Raw genomic sequence first — 13,587 nt, 5'->3', positions numbered from 1 at the left:
TGGGGAGCTCTGCAAGCACTGGCTGGAGGAAACAGCAGTATCTGATATGATTCAGCTTCATCTACAGTGGAGGCTGTGGAGAGGAAGGCAGGCCAGGGCGAACCAGGACAGACTCAAATGCTGAATTAATACATCTGGGCCAGCACACTTAAAGCAGCACTTCAAGAAGACAGATCTGACCAGGTGTGGAGGAAGGACTAGGAAAAACCAGCAGGCAGGGAAATTAGTCGGGAGACTGTTTTGACAGCCCAGATTTGATGTGTAAAGGGTCTAGACAAGAGCGGTGATGGGGGAAATTCGGGAAAGAAATAAACCACCCAATTCTGTTGGATGGCTTCTTCCTGCAGCCTGGCAACATCACCTGCTGCCTAACCATGGTTAATTAGGACCCCGTGGTTGTCATCTGAGCTGCCTGGTCACAGAGTTCCGTGCTTTGTAGAATGCTTACTGCCAGCTAGGGTGCTGCTACTACTGACAGGGACTGAGTGGAATTGATGGGGTGTTGGAGAGCCAAGGACAGCATTCCCTACAGTCCTAAGCTTCACTCTGAATCAGTAGATGTGTCACATAAAAAGATATGACTTCCTGTTCAGATAACGTTGGGAAATTCTAGGTTAATTCTATGAAAAAAAAAATAGCTTCTTTACTAGAATATGTCAAGGAGGGCATATGTTTGTCAACTTAAAATGGAAATTGGAGTCTTTTTACTGCCACACCCTAAAAGAGCACTCACAAACAGCTGGAGGATTCTGGAATCGGGTCTGCTTGTCTCCCTTCCTGCAGGATGCATCTGGACTGCATATGTTGAGCACATTGCCTGTGCATCCTTCGTCCCTCCTCAGAGCAGTAGCTTCACGCACAGCACTAACTCAGCAGCAGTATGGAAGCTGCTTACAGGCTCTGGCTCTGAAGAATCTCCTGCAGTCGAATAGTAATTCCACTAACTCATAGCTGCCTAACCCTGGTTTACTTTCAGTTCATTTATGTACACAACAGGAGAAATATGAAGCCTCCTTCAGTGGGGTTTGACGATTGCACCAGGGAGTTAAACCATCCAAAATGCTTTGTACTAGGCCTGGTACAAAGGAATCCCTCAATTGTGAGCTACTGTTTTTGTTTATTGTTATTTGTTTTGTCTCTTATAACTATGCAGTCTATGATAAGAGCCCAATCCCTTCTGGGCAGTGGTGGTGCACCCTTTAGTCCCAGCAGTAGGAAGACAGAGGCAGTTGAATCTTTGAGTTCAGGGCCAGTCTGTTCTACAGATTGAGCTCTAAGATAGCCAGGACTACACAGAGATGAACCCTGTCTCAAAAAAAAAAAAACAAAAAACAAAAAACAAAAAACAAAAAGACAAAAAACAAAACAAAACAAAACAAAAACAAAAACAAAAACAAAGCAAAAACAAAAATGAGAGAGAGAGAGCAAGTCCTGCAACCATAGTTCTGAACCAGGGCAGGGCAATCTGGTAAGGTGTGAAGAGGGGAGAACAACAATCAGATTCTCTTTGAAGAATTAGGAATGGAATTTGGGGCCAGAGGACTAGTAGTGGAGGTAAAGCTGAAGGCATGGAGAATCGCAGCAAGGACAAAATCTCCTCATTTTTTGTGCCCAAAGTTTTGGCTATCCTTCTATCTTAGTTCATTTTTTTTATTGCTATAAAAGTAGCCTTAAAGGTTTAAAGAGATGTTAAAAGCATGCACTGTTTGTTCTTGCAGAAGACCTGAGTTCAGTGGCAAGCACCCATGTTAGGTGGCCCAAAACTTTGTATAACTCCAGCTCCAGGAGGATCTGGGATCTGATACCTCTGGCTTCCATAAGCACTTGCACTAATGTGCACATACCCATAGAGACAAACACATAATTAAAAATAAATCATTTTCTAAAGTATGCTTGAGTATAACATATTGAGTATATTTTATATTGAGTATATATTTATATTGAGTATAATATAATTGGGTATACATTTTTAGATTTATATTTTAAAAATGCAGAGTTTGGGCTAGGCATGGTGATCTACACCTTTAATTCTAGTATGTGGGAGGCAGAGGCAGGCAAATCTTTGCCAGTTTGAGGCTAGACAGGGCTACATAGTGAGACCCTGTCTCAAAATACAAGTCAAGAAACCTCCAGAGATTTAGTTTTACAATTCTGAAATTCAGAAGTTCAAGATTAAGGACCTGACATCTGCTGAAAGCCTCCTGATCCTTTCTCTTCTTGTCCTCCTTCTCTTCCTCTGCTTCCTTTTATGTATTTGTTTGTTTGAAAAGGGTCTTTTTTGTTGTTTTTCAGATTGGGTTTCTCTGTGTAGCCCTGGCTGTCTTGGAACTTACAGTGTACCAGGCTGGCCTTGAAGTCTTGATCCTCCTGGCTTCACCTCCCAAGAGCTGGCATTACTGATGTGTACTACCATGTCTGGTTTATGGGGTGCTGGGTACTGAACCCAGAGCGTCAAGCATGATAGGCAAGCATACTTTCAATTGAGCTCCAATCTCCTCTTCCTTCTACTTTAATAAATTAAAAAAAAAAAACAAAAAAAAAAAACAGGGCATCAGATCTCATTACAGATGGTTGTGAGCCACCATGTGGTTGCTGGGATTTGAACTCAAGACCTTGGGAAGAGCAGCCAGTGCTCTTAACCACTGAGCCATCTCTCCAGCCCCAAAAACTTGTATCTGAGTAGTCTATACCCAGTTTGTGACTTTGTAGGTAGGCAGCACCCTAGATAACTAACTGAGGTTTTGAAAGTGAATTTGGGCGTAGGGAAGCTGGTAGACGCCCTCAGGTATGCTAGGAGCACAGTCTTGGATTAGAGCTTTTTTGCCTGCGTTGTCACATGCTTCTCTCTGGGGAGATCCAGCAGCTGTGATAGGGCAGGGTTCAGTATTCTGCCCTAACGTGGTTTGACAGCAGCTAAAAGGCTGGAATGGGAGATCCTAAGGCTGAAAATCCCTTAGTGGAGGCGTGGTTCCCATGGGCTAGGGAATGGCCAAGTCTCGGGCCACACAATTATCTGACATTTTGAGTGTCAGGCATAAGGCATGGTGAGAGGCATCTCTCCCTTTCCTTGCCTTCAGAGGGAGTCTGATACTAAGTATTTCCTGGCAGACAATGAGTCTGTTTTGTTTTTCTTTTTAGATCTGCCCCATCTCGCTCCTGCAACTCTTACAATAGCAAGCAGTTTCTTCACACTCACACCCCTTTGCCCTCTGCCTAGCGAGCATCATTATCTCTCTGAGTGGATTACAAGGCACCCCCTTTTGACATGCTGGGATTTGAACCCAGGACCTCATAGCTACTAGGGAAGCACACTGTCAATGAGCTACATACCCAGCTACTCTCCTATGTTCACATTATAGGATAAGCAATTTCTTCATTATAAGGGAAAATGTTAAATTATCTCCCTAGCTTGTGGAGCTAAAAAGTGGGTGGTCTAAGTCAATTTTATATTCCATGCAAATTGTTACCCAACCCAGCTCTACCTCAGTTGCTAAAGCCAATGATGGCACAGAGCATAAGCGGACCCATAAAATTTCCTCAGGAAACCAGGCAGTGGTAGCTCACACCTTTGATCCCAACACTTGGGAAACAGAAGCAGATGGATATCTAAGTCTGAGCCAGCCTGGTCTATAGAGCGAATTCCAATACTGCTAGGACTACATACAAAGACCTTGTTTCAAAAAGGAAAAAAAAAAATCCTCAGAAAAAAAAAAAAAAAAAGCTAATTCTTTAGCTTTTCTTTTAGACCAGGCTAGCCTGGCCTTAAAAATAAGTTTCAGGACGCCAGGGCTATACACAGAAACCCTGTCTTTGGGGCTGGTGAGATGGCTCATCGGGTAAGAGCACTGACTGTTCTTCCAAAGGTCCTGAGTTCAAATCCCAGCAACCATATGGTGGCTCACAACCACCCATAATGAGATCTGACTCCCTCTTCTAGTGTGTCTGAAGACAGCTACAGTGTACTTACATATAATAATAAATAAATCTAAAAAAAAAAGAAAAGGAAAAGAAACCCTGTTTTGAAAAACAACAACAAACAAAATAAAAACAAAGAAAAAAAAACATGTAAAATAGAGACTCTAAGAAAATGCACAGAGAAGTTCCTATTTATTTATGCTTCTTTGTGACAGAAACACACACACACACAAAAGCTGGATGGTAGTCCAGCACTCAGGAGGCAAAAGCAAGTGGATCTCTATGAACTGGAGTCTGGTCTATAGAATGAGTCCTAGGACAGCCAGGGCTACAGAGAAACCCTGTTTCAAAACAGGAAGAAAGAAAGAAAGAAAGAAAGAAAGAAAGAAAGAAAGAAAGAAAGAAAGAAAGAAAGAAAGAAAGAAAGGAAGGAAGGAAGGAAGGAAGGAAGGAAGGAAGGAAGGAAGGAAGGAAGGAAGGAAGGAAGGAAAAGAAAAGAAAAGAAAGGCTGAAGGAAAAGAGACAGGGTCTCATGTAATCCAGCTTGCTTCAGATTTTCAGTTTAGCCAAGGATGACTGGTCATTCTGCCTTCACCTCCAGAGTGCTGGGATTGCAGGCATGCACCACCATGAGTGGGGAAGTGACCCATTTTAGTGTCCCCACCCATTTACCTTCCCCAACCCTCTCAAGGGAGAAGCTAACAGAGTTGTCCAGGAAGAAGTTAATGGGGTCGTCCATTAAATGCAACAGCTGCCAGAGCAGTGTGCCAACTGGGCAGAGGGCTTCAACCCATTTACTACAAACTGCAGCCCCCATTGTGTATTTCATCTTTTTATTTTCATTCCCATACTGTGTTACATCCAGATTACTGAAGGACAACTCTGGAGCTGAGAATCCTTCCAGTTTACAGTGATGACAGATTGTGCATCATGCACAAAGGCATGAGAAGGTGAGAGACAGGGCGGTAAGAACGGCAAAAGAGCATCCATCTCCCAACGCCCTGCCCAAGCAGAAGAAAATGTTGCTCTTTTTAAAAAGCTCTGGTTGGGGCTCTGGAGAGTTGGGTCAGAACTTAAGAGGTTTTGGTGTTGAGCAGAAAGTCCAGGTTCAGTTCCCAGCACCCACATGTCGGTTTACAACCATCTGTAGCTCTAGTTACAGGAGATCCGATGCCTTCTTTTGGTCTCTGCAAACTTCTGCACACATGTGATACACACACATATACTCATACACACATAAATACTTTTAAAAGGCAGTCCTGAAATTCCAGCAGGAGGAACTGCAAGTTGACATACCAGGTGCTGTGCAGCATACATGTAATCCTGTATTTGGTAAGAGAAGGGACAAAGATCAGAAGTTTAAGGCCATTTCTGTTGTACATAAGACGTGTGTGTGTGTGTGTGTGTGTGTGTGTGTGTGTGTGTGTGTGTGTTTTAGACTCTGAAATTTTATGATTTTTATGATTCTCTGAAAAGACAACCACAAATACTAAGAGCCACGGTGTGCTAGACTATTCTTCCTAGTACAACCTTCAGATTCACAGAAAAAAAAAATGTCTCCTTCAATGTGTGGTTTTCCAACATTTCCAGATAGTTTTCTGAATACTATGATCATCAGGGTATTCAAAAGAGCTGGTCTGATTAATACTTTTTATACTGATTTACACAGCCATTTTTTTAAGATTTATTTATTTATTATATGTAAGTACACTGTAGCTGTCTTCAGACACACTAGAAGAGGGAGTCATATCTCATTACAGATGGCTGTGAGCCACCATGTGGTTGCTGGGATTTGAACTCAGGACCTTTGGAAGAGCAGTCAGTGCTCTTAACCACTGAGCCATCTCACCAGCCCCATACACAGCCATTTTTTAAAAATTAAATTTATTTATTCCCTTTATAGTCCAATATCAGCCCTTCTTCTCCCAGTACTCCCTCACAAGTCCTCTTCCCCATTCTCCTTCTTTTGAGAAGGGGAAGCCCCTCTCTAGGTGTCAACCTTCCCCCAGCCCCAAACATCAAGTTGCTGCGGAACTAGGTACATCGTCTCCCACTGAGACCAGACAAAGCTGTCCATTTAGGGGCACCAATCTACAGGCAGGCAAATAGGCAACAGGCTTAGGGATAGCCCCTGTCCAGTTGTTTGACCCTCACAAAGACTAAGCTGTACATCTGCTACATATGTGCAAGAGGCCTAGGACCATGCTGTGCTCCCTCTTTGGTTGGTGATTCAGTCTCTGGGAGCTCACAAGAGTCCACGTTAGTTGACTCTGTTGGTCTTCCTGGGAAGTCCCTGTCTTCTTTAGGTCAATCTTTCTCCCAACTCTTCCATACGACTCCTTGAGCTCCATCTAATGTTTGGGTGTGAGTCTTGGCATCTCTTTCCATTGGCTGCTGGGTGGAGCCTCTCAGAGGAGTTATGCTAGTCAGTCCTATTTCAGGAAGATTCAGCCAGGATGGGTGGTCCAGCAGGGTTCCAAGCTGGCTAGTTTTAGAAGGTTTCTAGAAAGAGGCAAGACACTCTTGGGGTCTTGAAAGGTTCCTCCTGACAGAGGAGCAAGGCCAGAGCTAGACAGTGGTGCTCAGGGTACCCTGATCTGAGTCTAGAAAGTACCATTCATAATTTATGTTGACCTACCGCCATTTTATTCTCTCTGAAAAATATGCTGGGGAAAAATGTTATGGAAATAGTTGAGTAGTCCCAAATTCTCCTGTTACCTTTAGGTCTAAACATGAGATTCCAGATCTCTTAAGAACAAGAATCAGGCAAGGCATGGTGGAACATACTCGGGAGACAGAGGCAGGTGGACCTCTGTGAGTTCAAGGCCAGCCTGGTCTACAAAGTGAGAGCAGGACACAGAGAAACCCTGTCTCAAAACACCAAAAAGAAAGAAACCAAAAAACAAAACAAAACAACAACAACAACAAACACCAAAGCAAACAAACAAAAAACTCAACAACACCCCCTCCAAAAAAAGAAGCATCAGGACTCAGTGTTTTCAGAAAAAACTGTGAGTAAACTGAAGTATATACTAGAGAGTAGGAATATTTGAGATATGCCCTAACCCTTTTATTTAGCATGTTGATAAGCACCCACTGTCCTGAGTGTTGCTGTGAAAACAGATCTTGGCCTATTCCAAGTGGTGTGGGAAGAAAGAGTTCTTTGCCTCTTTAACTTACTCCATTCTCATTAAATCTCTACCCTGAGAGGTCAGGGAAGCCCTCAGAAGAGGAGGGAGAAGGAGGGGGAGACAGAGAGGATGGAGGACAGCAGGAGAACAAGGCCCTCTAAAATAACCGAACAAAGCTCATATGAACCCACAGAGACTGAAGCAGCAATCACAGGGCCTATAGAAGCCTGTACCAGATCCTGTGCACAGACACTATAGCTTTCAGCTTAGTGCTTTTATGAAACTCCTGCATATGTAAATGAATGGATCTCTGATTCTTAGGCCTTCTCTTGGGATCTTTTATTTTTCTGTTGGTTTGACTTGTCCAGCTTCGATATGATGGCTTATTTTAAAATATTTTATTTTGCTATGTTTTATTATCTCTTAGAAGCCTGTTCTTGGGCTAGTGAGATGGCTCAGTGGGTAAGAGCACTAACTGCTCTTCAGAAGGTCCTGAGTTCAAATCCCAGCAACCACATGTTAGCTCACAACTACCTGTAATGAGATATGTCACCCTCTTCTTTTTTTTTTTTTTAAAGATTTATTTATTTATTATATGTAAGTACACTGTAGCTGTCTTCAGACACTCCAGAAGAGGGAATCAGATCTCGTTACGGATGGTTGTGAGCCACCATGTGGTTGCTGGGATTTGAACTCCAGACCTTCGGAAGAGCAGTCGGGTGCTCTTACCCACTGAGCCATCTCACCAGCCCCATGTCACCCTCTTCTAATTGCATCTGAAGTCAGTTACAGTGTTCTTATGTATAATAATAAATAAATCTTTTTTAAAAAAGAAGCCTGCTTTCTAGTGAGATACAGTGGGTTCCTATGGGAGAGGAAGTGGGGAGGACTTAGAAGTAGAGGGAGCATAAATTTTATTCAGACTATATGAGAAAAGAATCTATCTCTAATAAAAGGTGTGGGGGGAGTTCACTCTTATCCCAGACAGAGTCAGACTCAGATTTCACAGGGATTAATAATACTGGTGGAACAAAAATAAAGGGCTAGCCAGGGCAGAGTGAGGATGGTAGAAAGAGATAGTCTCAAAATATAATTCTGGCTGGCCTGGAACTCACTATGTAGACCAGGATGACCTTGGGAACAAAGAGACACTCTTGCCTCTGCCTCCTGAGTGCTGTGAGGCCCTCATCACAACACCTAGCAAGTTCTACTTCTTGATCCAGGAAAATCAGGATATGAGTACTTGCAAGCTTACTGTTCCTTATACAGTATCCTGTAGGTGACAGCTGACATGACTAATGTATGCTCCTACCCAGCTCAGATCTTGACACTTGGGAGCAGAGCCATTAACATTCTTTCCTCACTCAGACAGCTCTCTTCAACCCTTGTTAGTCTCAGTTTCTTCCCTTCTGACTTTTTCATCAAGAGCAGCAGCAGCTTCCTTGTTCCCAGAGCCTTTTCTTCTTTACAAAGAATTTAAGGAGGCCTGTCGCCAAGAGACTTGCCAGACAACTTTTGATTCTCAATGAAGAGATTGCACCACCTGCTTTGTAGCTGGGACTCCAAGCACCTCCTACAGACAAACTTTAGGATTGAGCCAGCGCCAGGCAAGATGCCTGAGATGCGGCCTTCTCTCTGGTCTCCAGGACAATCTGCAATGATTGGGACTTGCTTATGGAAGTGCTCCTGTTGAGTCCCTCAACTTACCCGTATTTTGGGGTTTAAGCTATTTCAGTAAAATAAGTCAGATGGAAGTACAGGGTAAAAAGTGCCAAGGAAAGAACACCCTGGGCCTGACTTGATCCCAAGCTAGGGACCAGGGCCAAGAGAAACAAAAATACCAATCTCTGAACATGAAATCCCACCAATCCCTGGGCTTGCTCCAAACTCAGGACTTGAAATTTCAACTATCCCCTGGAAATCTCCACCCTGAAAAACTTCACCCCACAAAGCCCTATATAAGCCTGTCTCCTGCTCAGTTCCTCCCTTCTTCTCACCCAAGTAGGGGCAGCCACCTTGTGTCCATCCCAATAAATCTCTTGTGTGAGGTTGTGCAGTGTAACTTTGTGGTATTTCCTGGCTCCCAACAGCCAGGACACCTTTCCCCTCAGAGCTACAACATCTCCATTGGGAAGCTTTTCCTTTTAGAGTTATAACATTTTCCTAGCAGAAGCCTGTGCCCTCAGAGCAGTAACACAGGAACAGTCAGAGGATCTGGGCCAGACAGGACAGAAACTTCTTTCCTGCTCCTCTTTCATTCTGATACTGTGAGAAAACAAGAGAGATCTCTCTGAAGTGGGGATTTCTGGTTTCACTGGAGACTCAAATGTGTCATGTGATATTTTTCTGGATGCTGTCTTATGAGAGGACGTTTTGCAGAAGCACACATGAGAATATTTTGCTGAGAATAAACATGTGTTTTTCTGGAAGCTGCCTGGTGAAAGGGAATGTGATGTTTGCTGGAGCAGAGGCTTGAGAGGACAAGTGATGTTTGGAAAGAGTCTAAGTATAACCCAGCAGACACCAGGTGGATGATGGCCTTGCATTGGTTTGCCTTGCAACTCTTTGCTGGTCTTCATTGGATTTCGCTGACATTGGTCTTCACTGAAATACTCTTGTATTGGTTTGCCTTGCTTTCTTTGCTGATCTTCACTTGTCGTGACTTCATAAGGGAGAAACACACCCAGGAACTTCTGGTGGTGTTCTGGTTGCTTCTTGATGCTTCCAGGGACTTGTGCTGCTCCATGGAGGAGCCTCACAGTTCCTTTTGAATGGAGATGCCACTGCTGACTCATGTTTGGTGTTTTGGTAGTGGACTGAACTGCTGACAATGAAGATTAGAATCGCCCCCAAAAAACTACTTTTAAATAGGTCCACAACTCTTGTTCCTTATTAACCTTTCTTTCCCCTACCTCTGGTGGGAGATAGGCTAGAAGAGAGGTTGAAATATTACAGATCCATTAAAGTAGGTTTTTAAAAATCAAACCCTCAACTCTCTATTTCACAAATGTCCTGAAGGCTAGAAAGGGGCAGAGGTTTTGGTGAGAACACCATCCAAATATCTAGTATTTATTATGAGCTCCATCTGTTCAACTATGTAGCAGGTACTTAAAATTTACTAGCCGAAAATTATTTTCTTAAGCAGTCTATAGATTTTAATAAGAGAGTTACAATGCCTGTAAATTCAGGGAGGAATGACATTGGTAAATGAAAACTCAGCTTTGCTTTCCCCTCTGGTGTATAATAGTTTCCACCAAGGTTAAACCTTTCATCTTGGAAGGAAACTTCTGAAGATATCGATGCAAAACAGGAAATGAAAAACAGGATATTTTAGGACTGGGTGTTCACAAGGAGTGAAATAACAGAATATTCTAAGGGGAGGTGACACACTCCATCCTACAGGGTAACTAGTTAAAACAGGAAGCTCAAAATAGCTTAGGAAGTTCATGAAACTGACCAGATTCATTAGGCCTCTCTGCCTTACCTCCAAGAGTATATAACCAATAAAGACTGCTGAGAGTCACTCTCAGACAAGCTGAACTCCTTAGAAGAGTCATAGACCAAAGAGCTTGGAGACCTGTAAGAAGTTCAGACTAGAGCAGGGTGAGGAAGCAGCGAGGACGACCCCGACCCCCGGACGGAGCAAACCCGCGCGCTGCTGTATCCCTGTGCTCAGCGCCGATGTCCCCTGCCGCCACCATGCCCAAAAGAAAGGCTGAAGGGGATGCTAAAGGAGACAAAACCAAGGTGAAGGACGAGCCACAGAGAAGATCTGCAAGGTTGTCTGTTAAACCTGCTTCTCCAAAGCCAGAGCTCAAACCTAAAAAGGCCCCTGCGAAGAAGGGAGAGAAGGTACCCAAGGGGAAGAAGGGGAAAGCCAACGCCGGGAAGGATGCGAATAATCCTGCAGAAAATGGAGATGCCAAAACAGACCAGGCACAGAAAGCTGAAGGTGCTGGAGATGCCAAGTGATGTGTGTGCATTTTTGATAACTGTGTACTTCTGGTGACTGTACAGTTTGAAATACTATTTTTTATCAAGTTTTATAAAAATGCAAAATTTCGTTTTACTTTTTTTTTTTTTTTAAGCTCTGTTGTTAGCACACAGAACACTTCATTACTGGGTTGGGGAAGGATCATGTGTCGGTAACAAAATCTCCTCCCAAGCTGGATTGAGGACAGAAAACCTCTTTCCCTGATAATTTTGGAAGGCTCCTGTTGGCTCCCAGGAGAGAGATCCTGGTCTTGACCTAGGTGGCCACCAAGGCACAACAATGCCTTGTGGTCTGGGAAAACTATAAATTCACTTTTATATCCTCTTCCCCCTGTACTATCAACATAGACTTAATTCCCTTAAAAACCAGAGACCTGTTGGAACCTGGCCCCCAAAATTGGTTTCCCAGTCCATTGAGTGATGGGGACTTTGCAGTGACTTCATCGAGAGTTCTCAGAAGAGCACTGGTTCCTTTTATAAAGGATTGTGGATCTTCAGATTGATAATTCTGCCCAAAAGTCAGGGTCGGCTTGTGAAAAGTTGTTAAAACAACATCCTTAATGTGAAATGTCAACCCTCACTCTAAGCTACTTCCCCCTTTTCAAAGCATTGAATGAAGACTTCGTTGGGTTTTATAGTGGCTTTCTGATTTTGGTAGTCTATACAAGAAGGGAATTTGGAAGTTCTTGTATATTGTTGATTGTCTGCCCATGTCCTGCCTGAAATACCATGATTGTTTATGAAAAATATCTTTAATAAAGCTGGTTACAGTTAGGCTTGGAAAAGAAAAACAAAAAACAAGTTCAGACTAACCTGGAAAGGACAATCTCCAGCCTGTTGAGCTACATCAGGCTGTGCAGTGTCCTCCAGGTTTTCTGCTTTTGTGAGCTGTCATCTATGTTTAATAACACTTGTTGCTCTTGCAGAAGACCTGGGTTTGATTCCCAGCACCCATATGGTGGTTCATAGGCATCCATAACCCCAACTGCAGGGGATCCAACAGGTATTCATGTGGTACATATACATCTATGCAGGCAGTTGTACTTATATGAACAAAGCAAAATAAACAGGATAGAAACACAATATTCAAACAAAGCAAAACCTCAGTGGTTAACCAAGTTGGATTTTGGTGGTATAGTACTTTGTGCTATCATTAGTTCCTTCTCTGGTGTGGGTAGATACTTGTTCATATCTACCCAGGAATAGTGTCACACAATGTCCTTTCCTACAAAGGCCACTAGATTTATGCTTGGGTACGCTCAATTTCTCCAGGCATGAGAGAATCGGGCCAAGTCCTCTGCCGCCCAGGCCTCAGTTCTGTTATCTCTCTTCTTTTCCCTCTCTTATGGCCTATATTCACTCCTCACACTTGCTTCTGTAGTAAATCCTGAGAGGCACATGAAAACAGCCTGTCTGGGATCATATGTTAGCAAAGTCCTCTTCAGACAGGATAACAGTCTCGACAATGTGATGCAATCATTTTTATTTGTTGCCTTTTCCCCTCTGGCCAGAGCTGGACCTTACATCACCAACAGTGCCAGCCCAGGTAGGCTCAAAGGCATACAAAGAGCTGCTACTCCATCTGCTGGCGTGATAGCAGCTCTAGGTGAAAGCCTTGGTTCCTTGTAAGGTGGCCTTTGGCTCTGAACCTGGAGACCAAGATGTCCTTTGAATGATGATAAAGATATCCATATCCAGCCATTTCATCAAAAGTGATATCTACTCTTCTCACTTCAAACCTATAGACACAGACCCAAACCCAATTATATCTCTAACAGTACCCGGGGAGTGAGCCACTCAGGCAAGGGCTGCTCTGTGACTATAATACAGACTTGTCTAAATTCCATAGACAATAGACACAGACTCCAACCATGATAGGGGATAAGAACGGTTAAGAGTGACATTTAGAATGGCTGACAAAATTAGCCTTTTATTCTTTTCATCAAGTCTTTCAATTATACTTTCTCAAGAGAAAGGAACACAATGCTATTGCCTATCCTTCTTACTCAGAAATTACCTGTTTCCTGAAATCCTGGATACAGTAACTACCCTGCAATGTTGAGTTTCCTCAGAGATTCCAACTGAAGAATGTGTGTGTCTACCAAAGTGAAGAAATTTGCTATTGTTGTTATTGTTTAGATAGAGCCTCATTTGGTCAGCCAGTCTTCTTTATATGTAGCCAAGAACGACCTTGAGCTCCTGATCCTCTAACTCCTGAGAATAATCCACTGCCTTTTCCTGGCCTCTACAGTATGCAACCTTCACTCCATAAACACATAATCTTTTAAAAGACAAAATCTCTTAAAGAAGGATTTGAGAGGATCAATAGGAAGTTAGAGGACTATAAATATATATATATATATTAAATTTTATGTTCACTGGTGTGAGCATGTCAGATCCCCTGGGGTGCTGGGAATTAAACCCAGCTTCTCTGGAAGAGCAGTCAGTACTCTTAACCACTGAGCCATCTCTTCAGCCCCAGGGAATTATAAATATTAAGAACACAGCAACTTAATCAAAGAGATGGCTCATGAACTACTCTTGTAGG

The 13,587-nt window shown here is 43.1% G+C and overlaps 1 pseudogene; it reads left to right on the top strand.

The window, feature by feature from the left end:
• Positions 10,643-11,822, top strand: Gm6724 (predicted gene 6724; annotated as a pseudogene).

Source organism: Mus musculus, chromosome 18, assembly GCF_000001635.26.
Source record: "Mus musculus strain C57BL/6J chromosome 18, GRCm38.p6 C57BL/6J".
Lineage (NCBI taxonomy): Eukaryota > Metazoa > Chordata > Mammalia > Rodentia > Muridae > Mus > Mus musculus.
Note: the sequence above shows the minus strand (reverse complement) of the source record. Positions and strands in the feature narration are given on the sequence as shown.